This window comes from Macadamia integrifolia, unplaced genomic scaffold (assembly GCF_013358625.1).
Source record: "Macadamia integrifolia cultivar HAES 741 unplaced genomic scaffold, SCU_Mint_v3 scaffold2920, whole genome shotgun sequence".
NCBI lineage: Eukaryota > Viridiplantae > Streptophyta > Magnoliopsida > Proteales > Proteaceae > Macadamia > Macadamia integrifolia.
Genome location: NW_024869059.1, coordinates 11,373 through 21,854, shown reverse-complemented (window position 1 = coordinate 21,854; position 10,482 = coordinate 11,373).

Genomic DNA, 10,482 nt, shown 5'->3' with positions numbered 1-10,482 from the left:
AAAAAAAAAAAAAAAAAAAAAAACCTATGCTCTTGATACCATGTTAATACAATATTGGATTTGAATGTTCTACGTATCTTGATTTCTGAATTACATAAAGAGAGTACGTATACAAGAGGTGTGCCCTAGCTAGCGGGCCACAATAGGCAACTACTAATATGGATACACAATATGAATCACATAAATTATAGAAACCTACCACAAGAGAGCTGCACATATATTGAGTTGCCGATATGGGTAGACTCAATATTGCGTCAATACATGAGAAGGAAATAACACGATAGCTCATTGTTGTTTAAAGAACACTGTGTGTTTTTGCTTCTAAGATACACCCATGCATTTGGACAAAAAAATGGAACAATGTTAATACAAAGAAGTCTCGGCAACAAAAATTGAACTATAACTTAATGTTAGAATTCATTAAACTGAGGCCGCATACCATTGTGTGAAGCTGTAATAGAAAAACATGATCGGATAGTGGAAAATAATACAAAAAGAGCAAGAATAAACTAAGAATTATGCCCCAGCAATCCATGAACATATATATTATAAGAAAAAATCCCAGAATGACATTGGGAAATTAACCTTTAAATTCAGGAATCACTGGTTATTCTTACAAAAACAGCAGAGATCATTTGCCAGAATCAGATCTAAGGGATAAATTCGTTCAATCATCGATATCAATTTAGATAATATGGATAAAAAAAATTAAACAACTTAGTAGCGATACCTGAAAGGAGATATGATGATGGTTAAGTTAGTAAAACTTAGTAGCTATTTATAAAGAGAGGATAATGGAACCAGACCATACACCCGGCTAAAAATAACATAAGCACATAAGAGAGGAGAGAGACTTTGGGTAGAGATAGGAATGTATTACACACAAATAGTATGTTATATTGCTTATGGAAGTTGTATCAGTGAGGGTTTAGGATCGATATCAAATTATAATGGATGTAAGATTTTTTATCCCTTGGGTAGAGATAGAAACATGTAAGAGAGATAATCAAGTGAAGGATTGGCCACTTCGTGCTTTTATATAATAGTATAATATATATATATATATATATTAAAAAGTGAGACACAAGATACACTAAAGATACATATGAAAATGGTCAAGAAATGCATGGTATGCGTAGGATACATGTAAAATACACTTTAAAAGTATAACATACCATAAATAAGCAATACATAAGTCCAACCATAGGAAATTAGGTGGGGACCCAATATCCACCACATGGCAGATCAGTTGGGCCTAAATTCTTTGTACAAGTAGGTTGCGAGTGATGGGGCATAGACTAGGGCAGGTGCATGAAGCATGTGTTGCAGATTATTTTTATTAGTTTTAATACCTTGGATCTCAAGTGAACTACAAGGACCACAATTGGCATTTTGACAATTTAAAGAAAAAGGCAAGATTGAAATATAGATTTTGGGACTAATTACATATTGCATTTCTTGTAGGGTATGGTATGGTATGGGCCTAACTACATATGCTATGTTTATCATAACACATCATAACATCATAATGTGACTAATCTCCTCTTTCGTGCGAGATTCACATTACAAAAATTAATGGGGAGGAAATAGATTACATGAAGTGTAGTTCCTCCTAGAAATTTTAACTCTTCCTCACTCAAGCAAACCAAAGGACATATTTGCCATAACTCAATGTTCATTGGGAATACAAACTAACTCACTCACCTACCGTTAATAATATATGGAGGCAGTTTTCCTTCACCATGGTCAAGATAGAATCTCTTGTTAAATCTTTTGCTCATAGACACTATTTACTCTTACGAAATATGATATGGAATTAAGGAGTCCTCCCTCTTATGTAACCTTCCATCATTGTACAGTTTTTATATTTATGAAAAAGGGAAAAATAAAAAAATTGGCCTTCCTTTGAAGAGAAGAGAAATATTCCTAATCTAAGAAGCCCTCTCTTATGAAACTTGCCATCACTGAACATCTTTATATCGAAAGCAATTTGACCTTCCTGTTCTACGTATTGAGGTGAAGAGAATATTCTATCAGGTGAAGGATCGCTGTCAGGTTACATAACCTCTGCACTAGCACGGCAAATAAGGGCACGTATGCACATGGTGGGCTTTTCCTATCTCAGACCCTATCTTATGCCTCAGCACACACGTCATGTAGCTTGGGACGAATATTCCCTATTCCTAAACCAAGTGTCCTTCATTTTCTTGGTAAGTAACAAGTATTGTAGATGGAGTGTGAGTTGTCATCCATTGCTCATACTGATCGATGGTTCTGATTTGGGTCTTAAAGAACTTTCCTAATCATGTAATCCTCATAAATGTAATCTTATGAGGGGATCCTTGCCAGGCTGTGTGATCTTAGGCTTGCTTTGGGACGAATGAGAGGGTTTTTGGTGGCTGATTTGATTTGCAAGGAAATAAGAACTGTTATCACCAAAAAAGAAAGAAAAAGAAATAGGGACTGTTGGGGAGGTGGGCAACGGGTGAGAGAGAGAGAGAGAGAGAGAGAGGGAGAGAGAGAATTATATAGAGTTTATTATTATTATTATTATTTTTATCTTTTCTTTTGAGGGGTGAGAAGATGAGTGAGATTTTTTTTAGAATAATTATAGAGATTTAAATATAGAGAGAGAGATTTAAGGAGGAGTAATAGCAAGAATTACTTCCCCCTTCCTCCTCCACGTTTAGAGAGAGAGAGAGAGAGTAATTTTTTTTTTCATTTTTCATTTTGAGGCGTTTTTTGATCATTTGGAATTTTTTTAATTATAGAGATTTAAATATGGAGAGAGAGAAAGAGATTTAAGGAGGAGTAATAGCAAAAATTACTTCCTCCTTTCTCCTCCACCTTTTGAGAGAGAGAGAGAGATAATTAATTATTTTTTTAAGAGAAAATTGTATTACCACCCCCTGAACTTTGGTTCTTATTCAACGCCACCCCCTGCACTTTTCGAAACGTCAAAGCCATCCCCTAAAAATTCAAAAAAATTCAAATCGGTCCCTGCCGTTAGCTGACCATGTTAAATGAATGAAAACCTGTTAGTTTTTTTATAATATACCCAAAATACCCCCACCTATTGTGAGAGGACAATATTGCCCTCTCTTTCATTTCTTCTTCTAAACCCATCTCCCATCTCCCATCTCCCATCTTCTATCTCACTCCTCACTCCTCATTCACTCGGTCGAACAAGAAAAAGAAGAAGAAGACGGTAACCTGCAACTCGATTGTGCCCTTCGGCGTGCAAACCTCTCCCAAATTGAGCTGAATCCTTCGACATAATCATGTTATAAACTTCCACACCTTCATTAACATTCAATTCTTTCACCTGCGGATGAGCACTTTGGATGTTTTGTCTCCTCCTCCATCACCTCTGATCTCGCCTTCTTGCCTTCTCACCCTCCTAGCGGTCCCCGACTGCTTCCTTCACTCCTCCGACCTCATCTGCCACCACCATCATTGCCAACTTGTTTTATGCTTTACTACCGCCGCTGCTGCTATCAATGCCACTACTGCTTCCAGTCAATTGTAGCATTGAGTGAATTAGTGATTGCAATATTGTGTACCTTCTTCCGGTTATCAGATCCAATCAAGCATGCATCATCTTCTTCATCACAATCGGCATCTTCATGTTTTCCATCATCGTAAATGCAATTGCCACCGTCGATCTTCCATTTCTTGAAGGGCTTATTACTGTTTCTGTAGTCTGATGAGGCATACATAGTAGTAGAAGCAGAGATTGGTGAGCCACATTGCCCTCTGTCCAAGTTTGGCTTGGTGAAGAGTCAACACCACCACCGCCACAGCCACCAAAAATTACTTTATATGGGAGCTTCGGTCGCAACTTCAGCTTATTCTCTTTCTTATCCTTTTTGTTTTTGTCTTTATCATCTTCATAGAAGTCATTGTGGTAGGTAGGTTTTCAGTGAAGGAGAATGTGGTGCAGCTCAATTTGGGCGGCTTCTCAAGCATACTCTGCCGGAGGTCAGTATGGTGGAATCCTAAATGCCCAAGAAGAAGAAACCGAAACCTACATACCTTGGGAGAGGTTCGCACGCCGGAGGGGGGAGAGGTTCGCACGCCGGTCAGCTTTCTACCTGAGAATCGCACGCCGGAGGAAATGATCAAGTTGCAGGTTACTGTCTTCTTCTTCTTCTTGTTCAACCGAGTGAGTGAGGAGTGAGATGGGAGATGGGAGATGGGTTTAGAAGAAGAAATGAAAGAGATGGCAATATTGTCCTCTCACAATAGGTGGGGGTATTTTTGGGTATATTGTAAAAAACTAACAGGTTTTCATTCATTTAACATGGTCGAATAACGACAGGGATCGATTTGAAATTTTTTGAATTTTTTAGGGGGTGGCTTTGACGTTTTGAAAAGTTCAGGGAGTGACATTGGATAAGGGCCAAAGTTCAGGGGGTGGCAATGCAATTTTCTCTTTTTTTTTTAATTACAAAGATTTAAATTTGGAGAGAGAGAGAGAGATTTAAGGAGTAATAGCAAGAATTACTTCCCCCCTCCTATTCCACATATTAAAGTGAAAAGAATATTCCATTAGATGAAGGATCACTGCCAAGTTATATGACCTTTGCACTAACACGGCCAATGAGAGTACGTATGCACGGGGTAGGATTTCCCTATCTCAGACCACATCTTATGCCTCAGCACACACGTCATGTAGCTTGGGACGAATCTTCCCATTCCTAAACATGTGTTTCCTTCAATTTCTTGGTAAGTGATATGTGTTGTAACGGGAGTATGAGTTGTCATCTATTGTTCATGGTGATGGTTCTGATTTGAAGACTTAGAGTTTGTATGTTTCACATGGATTCTTATGATGATAATTATAAATTTTTCTATTCTTTATTTGTGTGTATGATTCTTAATTTTTTTGTAATAATTTTATTATTATTTACTAAAAAGAAGCAAATAAATAATTAAAGATTTTTCTATTCCTAAACATTTGTTTCCTTCATTTTCTTCGTAATTAAAATGTGTTGTAACGGAAATGTGAATTGTCATCCACTGCTCATACTGATCAATGGTTCTGAATTCTGATTTGGGTCATAAACAACTTTCCTTATCACATAACCCTCATGAATATAGTCTTATCAGAGAGGGGGATCCTTGCCTATTTCTAAACACTTGTCTTCTTTATTTTCTTATTAAGTAAAATGTGCTGTAACGGGAATGTGAGTTGTCATCCATTGCTCATACTAATCCATGGTTCTGATTTGGATCTTAAACAACTTTCGTTATAAATATAATCTTATCAGGAAGAGATCCTTGCCTATTCCTAAACATGTTTTTCCTTTCGGTTCCATTTGCTTGCAAGGAGAATTTAAAGGGAAGGGAAGTGAGATTTTAATACTTAAAAAATGAATGTTTATAATCATTATCCCATGTGACTCAATGTGATTATATAAACTAACTGATTTTTTTAACCATATTTGGTAATGATGCATTTTACATGTAATTTTTATTTCACATATTATAGCAAAGGGTTTTGGATGTAAAGTAAAAAGAAATTTTATAACCAACTATGGAATGATTTAAAGTAATGATGTAGTCACATGAGGTAATGATTACATATATTTCTTTTTTTAGTATGAAAATTTCACTTCTCTTCCCTTTAATTCCCCTTGCAACCAAACATAGCCTTTATTTTCTTGGCAAGTAAAATGTGTTGTGATCGTATTGTGAGTTGTCATTCGTTGTTCATGCTAATCGATGGTTCTGTTTTTAGGTCTTAAATAACTTTCCTTATAACGTAATTTTCATAAATGTAATTTTATGGAGGGGGATCCTTGTCAAGCTGTGTGATCCTAGGCCTGTTTTGGGGTCAATGCGAGTATGCGCAGAAGCATCCAATAAGGAGATGAGATAGTCATTTCACCCCTACGTATACTTTTATATATTATGGAGGAGGAGAGGGAGGTGAGGGAGGACTCACAGAATCAAAACCAAATTAGGTTAGAGAAGAAAGCAAGATGATTGGTTTCAGTATTACAAGCAAGCAGATAGTGATGCTCTTAATTCTGATGATGTGGGTGGGTGACTTCTCATCTATTACTACTACTGTGGATGCTAAGAAACATATTAGGGTGATAAACCAATTGGGTCAAGGTTATGTCTTGACGGTTCATTGCTTATCAGGAGATGATGATTTGGGTGTGCATTACCTACCCCATACTGAGGCTTACGAGTGGAGTTTCAATGAAAACATTTGGGGAACTACACTTTACCATTGCAGGCTTCAATGGAGAGAAGCAGATGTGACTTATAATGCTTTTGATGCAAAGAGAGATCGATTGCAATGTGGTTGCGATTGGCAAGTATTTAATTGTGGAGAGTGCTGGTGGACTGCGAAGCAAGATGCTCTTTATTTTTCCAACAAAACTTTTTCTGAAGCTTTTCTTCGTTGGTAAGGCCATGTGTAGTTGGAGTTGTGCTACCTTCCTACTTACTTTCTCTATCTGAAAATAAAACAGAACCAGGTTATAATTCACTGTGAATTGAGTTCTTGAATTCAGTGTTAACATGAGAAGGTTAATTTTGTTATTAGTGTTAGGATTTTTATGTGGGCTTAATTGATACCGATTAATCCATTGGGCCCAAGCAATTATAAACCCACTCTGATTAGGAAACTCCTAGCTCTTTCCATTGTGAGAGTGAAATAGGGTTTTAGGGATTCTATTATAAATAGAATACTGACGGTCTCTGCAGCCATTACTTTACTTAATGCCTTATTGGTTTTGGGAGCACGGCTTTCTCACAAGAGCAAGTGCACAGAAAGAGAAGAAATCCTAGAGTAAGAGGTTGCAGAAGATCTCAATAGAAGGACTCCACTTGCGTAGTTCGTTATTGTCATCTTCATGGGAGTAATGTTTAACCACATGGGACAGAGGTTTCATGGGACACAGATACTTCTTTATTCTCATTTATGGTTCATGTCATGGTTGTCCCATTGATTATTATAGATATAGTAAATCTATATGGTTATGTATTTTAAAATGGGATACTTTATTGTTCTGGGTTTAGGAACTACACCCATGATCAAGGATTAAAGTATCGGTATCGGTCACCGTATAGGTCGGTCAAAATTAAGATACGTATCGGAGGGTATCGTATCGTATCGGAGATACGCTAAGATACGCTAAAGATACGCACATAAATGGATATGGAACACATTTTTATATACTTTTGCATAAAAAAAATAGTTAAAAAAAGCTATATATAACATGTAGAATGCATAAATACTTAAGTAGATGGTATCGTATTGATAGACAAATATATTGAGTTGAAAATGTTCAAAATGATGAGGTTTGAGTTTCTTACAGTTTTTTCTTTCCTCATTGCCATTGCCACTGTGATGAGTGTCGTGAAGAGTGTCGTGGTGGTTCAAATCCTTGGCTAGGACCTTCTTCTTCAATAGGAGCAACTACGATGATATTCTGCACTTGTCGAATATAGGCACAATATTTACCCCAATCGAAATATTTATGGTAGTGGGTCTCCCATTCATTGTAGAAAAATTAATTTTTTTTATAGAAGTTGTAGATTAAATGTTTTTAAAGAACATGTAAAAAATCAACAAAGTGTGGACCAATATATTTGAATAGATCTGAGAAATAAAAAAAAAAAATTGAAACCCTCACTTTTTTGGGGAAAAAATGTGGGTTTCATTTGAAATCATGTATTTAGTAATTATAAGTTATGACATTATTTTTAAGAGTTGAATGAACTAAATTTTCTAAAAAAAAAAAATTTTGGGGATTTTTCTTTTTTTTAAAAAAAATTAATTTCGGAATAAAAAATTTTAAAAATATATATTTTTTTGAGAAAAATCAAAAATTTCCATGGAAGTTGTAGAACACTTGTTTTTACATAACATATAAAAAATCTAGAAAACTGTTGGTGAGAGTGTGAAGTGTTTGTTTTAAACAACAAAAAATTCATACTTAAGTAGCCGTATCGTACCAATACAGTACGATACGGCTCGATACTGCACGATACCTTCGATACGTACCGATACTCTCGGGAATTTTCAGATTTTCAAAAGTTTGTATCGTAGAGTATCATCGTATCGATACCGATATGGTACGGAATGAAACGATAAGTACAATACGCCGATACACAAAAAGAGGCCCAAAATTCCCCGTAGCGTATCGGTATGTATTGTGCCGATGCCTACCGATACGGCTACGTATCGGCCAATACAGCACAATACGCACCGATACTTAAAACCATGCCCATGATTAATCTTTTATGATTTGTTGATGATTCTTGTATTCTAAACACTATAAGGTTATTCATATGTTTAATATGGTAAAAGAATCCCTAACAATTAGACCAGAATTATACATTTTTTTTTCTTTCTTTTGCACTGAAAAACTAAAATGTACACGAGGGGAAAAGGTTTTGTGCATGACCACACATTGATTTATATAATTGTTGAACTTTGGAATGAGGGTTTACTGTGAACCCCTTCACCCCACTCTAACGGCTGTATATATGATCTTGCATGGTACATGATTGTACACAAAACGGCTCTCTCCCTTTAATCAAATCTATAAAATTTTTGAAGCTGTTGTTGCATGATATCAGCTGAATGAAAAACCAATATAAAACCCAAAAGAGCCCTGCTTACGTGTCAAATTCAGCTCAAAAGGAAATTCAACTCAAAATAAATTGGATCCCTCAATTTAAGGATGAAATTAGTGAATTATTTCAAATTTGAATTCAAATCCAACTGAGGAATGAAATCTATGAATTACCCCTTTTAAATTTAAATTCACAACCAACTATTGCACTTCCTTCCTTATCCAACGTAATGGTTATTCACAAGTCACCACCCCCACGATCAAGCCCTTTTTTTCTCTTGTCAAGCCCACGTCACAAACCCTACAACCAAGCCTTTTTATTTTTTCTCTTGTCAAGCCCCTTCTAAGCTGGACCCATCCTTATATAATTCCTTGAATCAAGGAATTGATCAGACCTGACGTCATTCACCTTATTTTTAGGTATTTTTAGTAGGAGGCCAAGGTCTGATAAAATTTCGTGGATTTAACTCTAACCCTAAAGATCCTTGCTTACATACCAAATTCAGCTCAAAAGAAAATTGTCCACATGAAAAAAATAAAGTATTAGAAATCGAAGAATACCAAGAGGGTGCACCCTATTAAGGGAGCGTAGATATACGTGGAAGAAAAAAAAAATTTTTTTTTTAGGTGCCAAGGTGCACTCACCACTATGGTGGTTTGAAGAAGAAGTGGGAGCCCACAGGTACTCAAGGGGTGGGACTACTAGTGGTGCAGGGAAAGCAACGGTGCACTTTCAAAAAGAGATGATCCATTGATCAATCCTCGGGCACGCTCTAAAGAGAGCAATGCCAAACCGCCAGGCTATCCCCTAGGAGTGCATATATGGGAGAATTGAGATTTGAATGAAATTTCATATGTATTTTTCTCTAGACATTCAATGATTAGATTTACTATATTTTCATCCACATGACATATACCAATTACAAAATATTTATAGGTGGTGCCAACTAAAGAACTTTTTGTGGATAAAGAATCCACTAATAAAGTTAAGGAAAGAGTTCTCAGAGCTATCGGGGCAGAGTATGTTTACAGCTTTTTGATTATCTTTATGCAATATTCGATGTTGGCGTGTTAAGAATTTAGCGATCCATGATTCGTTGGGCGCTTTGGGGCCCTGGCAGTCGGCTTGCCAATCAACTTATCGTCTTTCCTGAGTCAGCAAGGGAACTACCCCTATTCCGACTTTCCTAACATGAAATTATTTTATTGCCCTCTTATGTATGGTGTTGTTTTCTCACACTTAATTTTTGCATTCTCCCCATGTTATTTCGTCTGAGAACTCTCTCTCCCAAGTTATTTACTGCATTTGGTTAGATTTTAAGGGGCAAGAGATCTCTATCTGGTCATGTAGCACCTAGACCAGCACAGGGACAATGAAAGCACACATAGGGCATCAACACCCCCTATAATTTTTTATTTCACATGGGGTGGGGTGGTAATTTCATGTACCAATGCATTGGAATAGGTCCATGAGGAAACTTTCTTTCTTTTTTTAATTTTAAATTAGTTACTCTCCCATAATGAAAAGAATTTCCATCTTGCAAGCTCATTAGATCGATTAGACTATATAAGCATAAAATTATCTCCAGATTCCGTATTTAACCTTGTATATATAAGTGGAACTCCTGCTTTAATAGTTAAATCTCTATAATTAAAAAAAAAATCCAAATAACCAAAAAACACCTCAAAATCTTTCGCCTGTAAATTCAATGGGATGAATTGCATCCGGATGATATTGAATCGGATCAATATCATGAATAAGAATATTTGAGGTATCAAATCGATTCAAAAAAGTGCGTACAATACTTTTGTGTTTACGAGCCAAAGTTCTAGCACACGAAAGTCGAAGTATATACTTTATTCGGTACAAACTCTTTTTTTT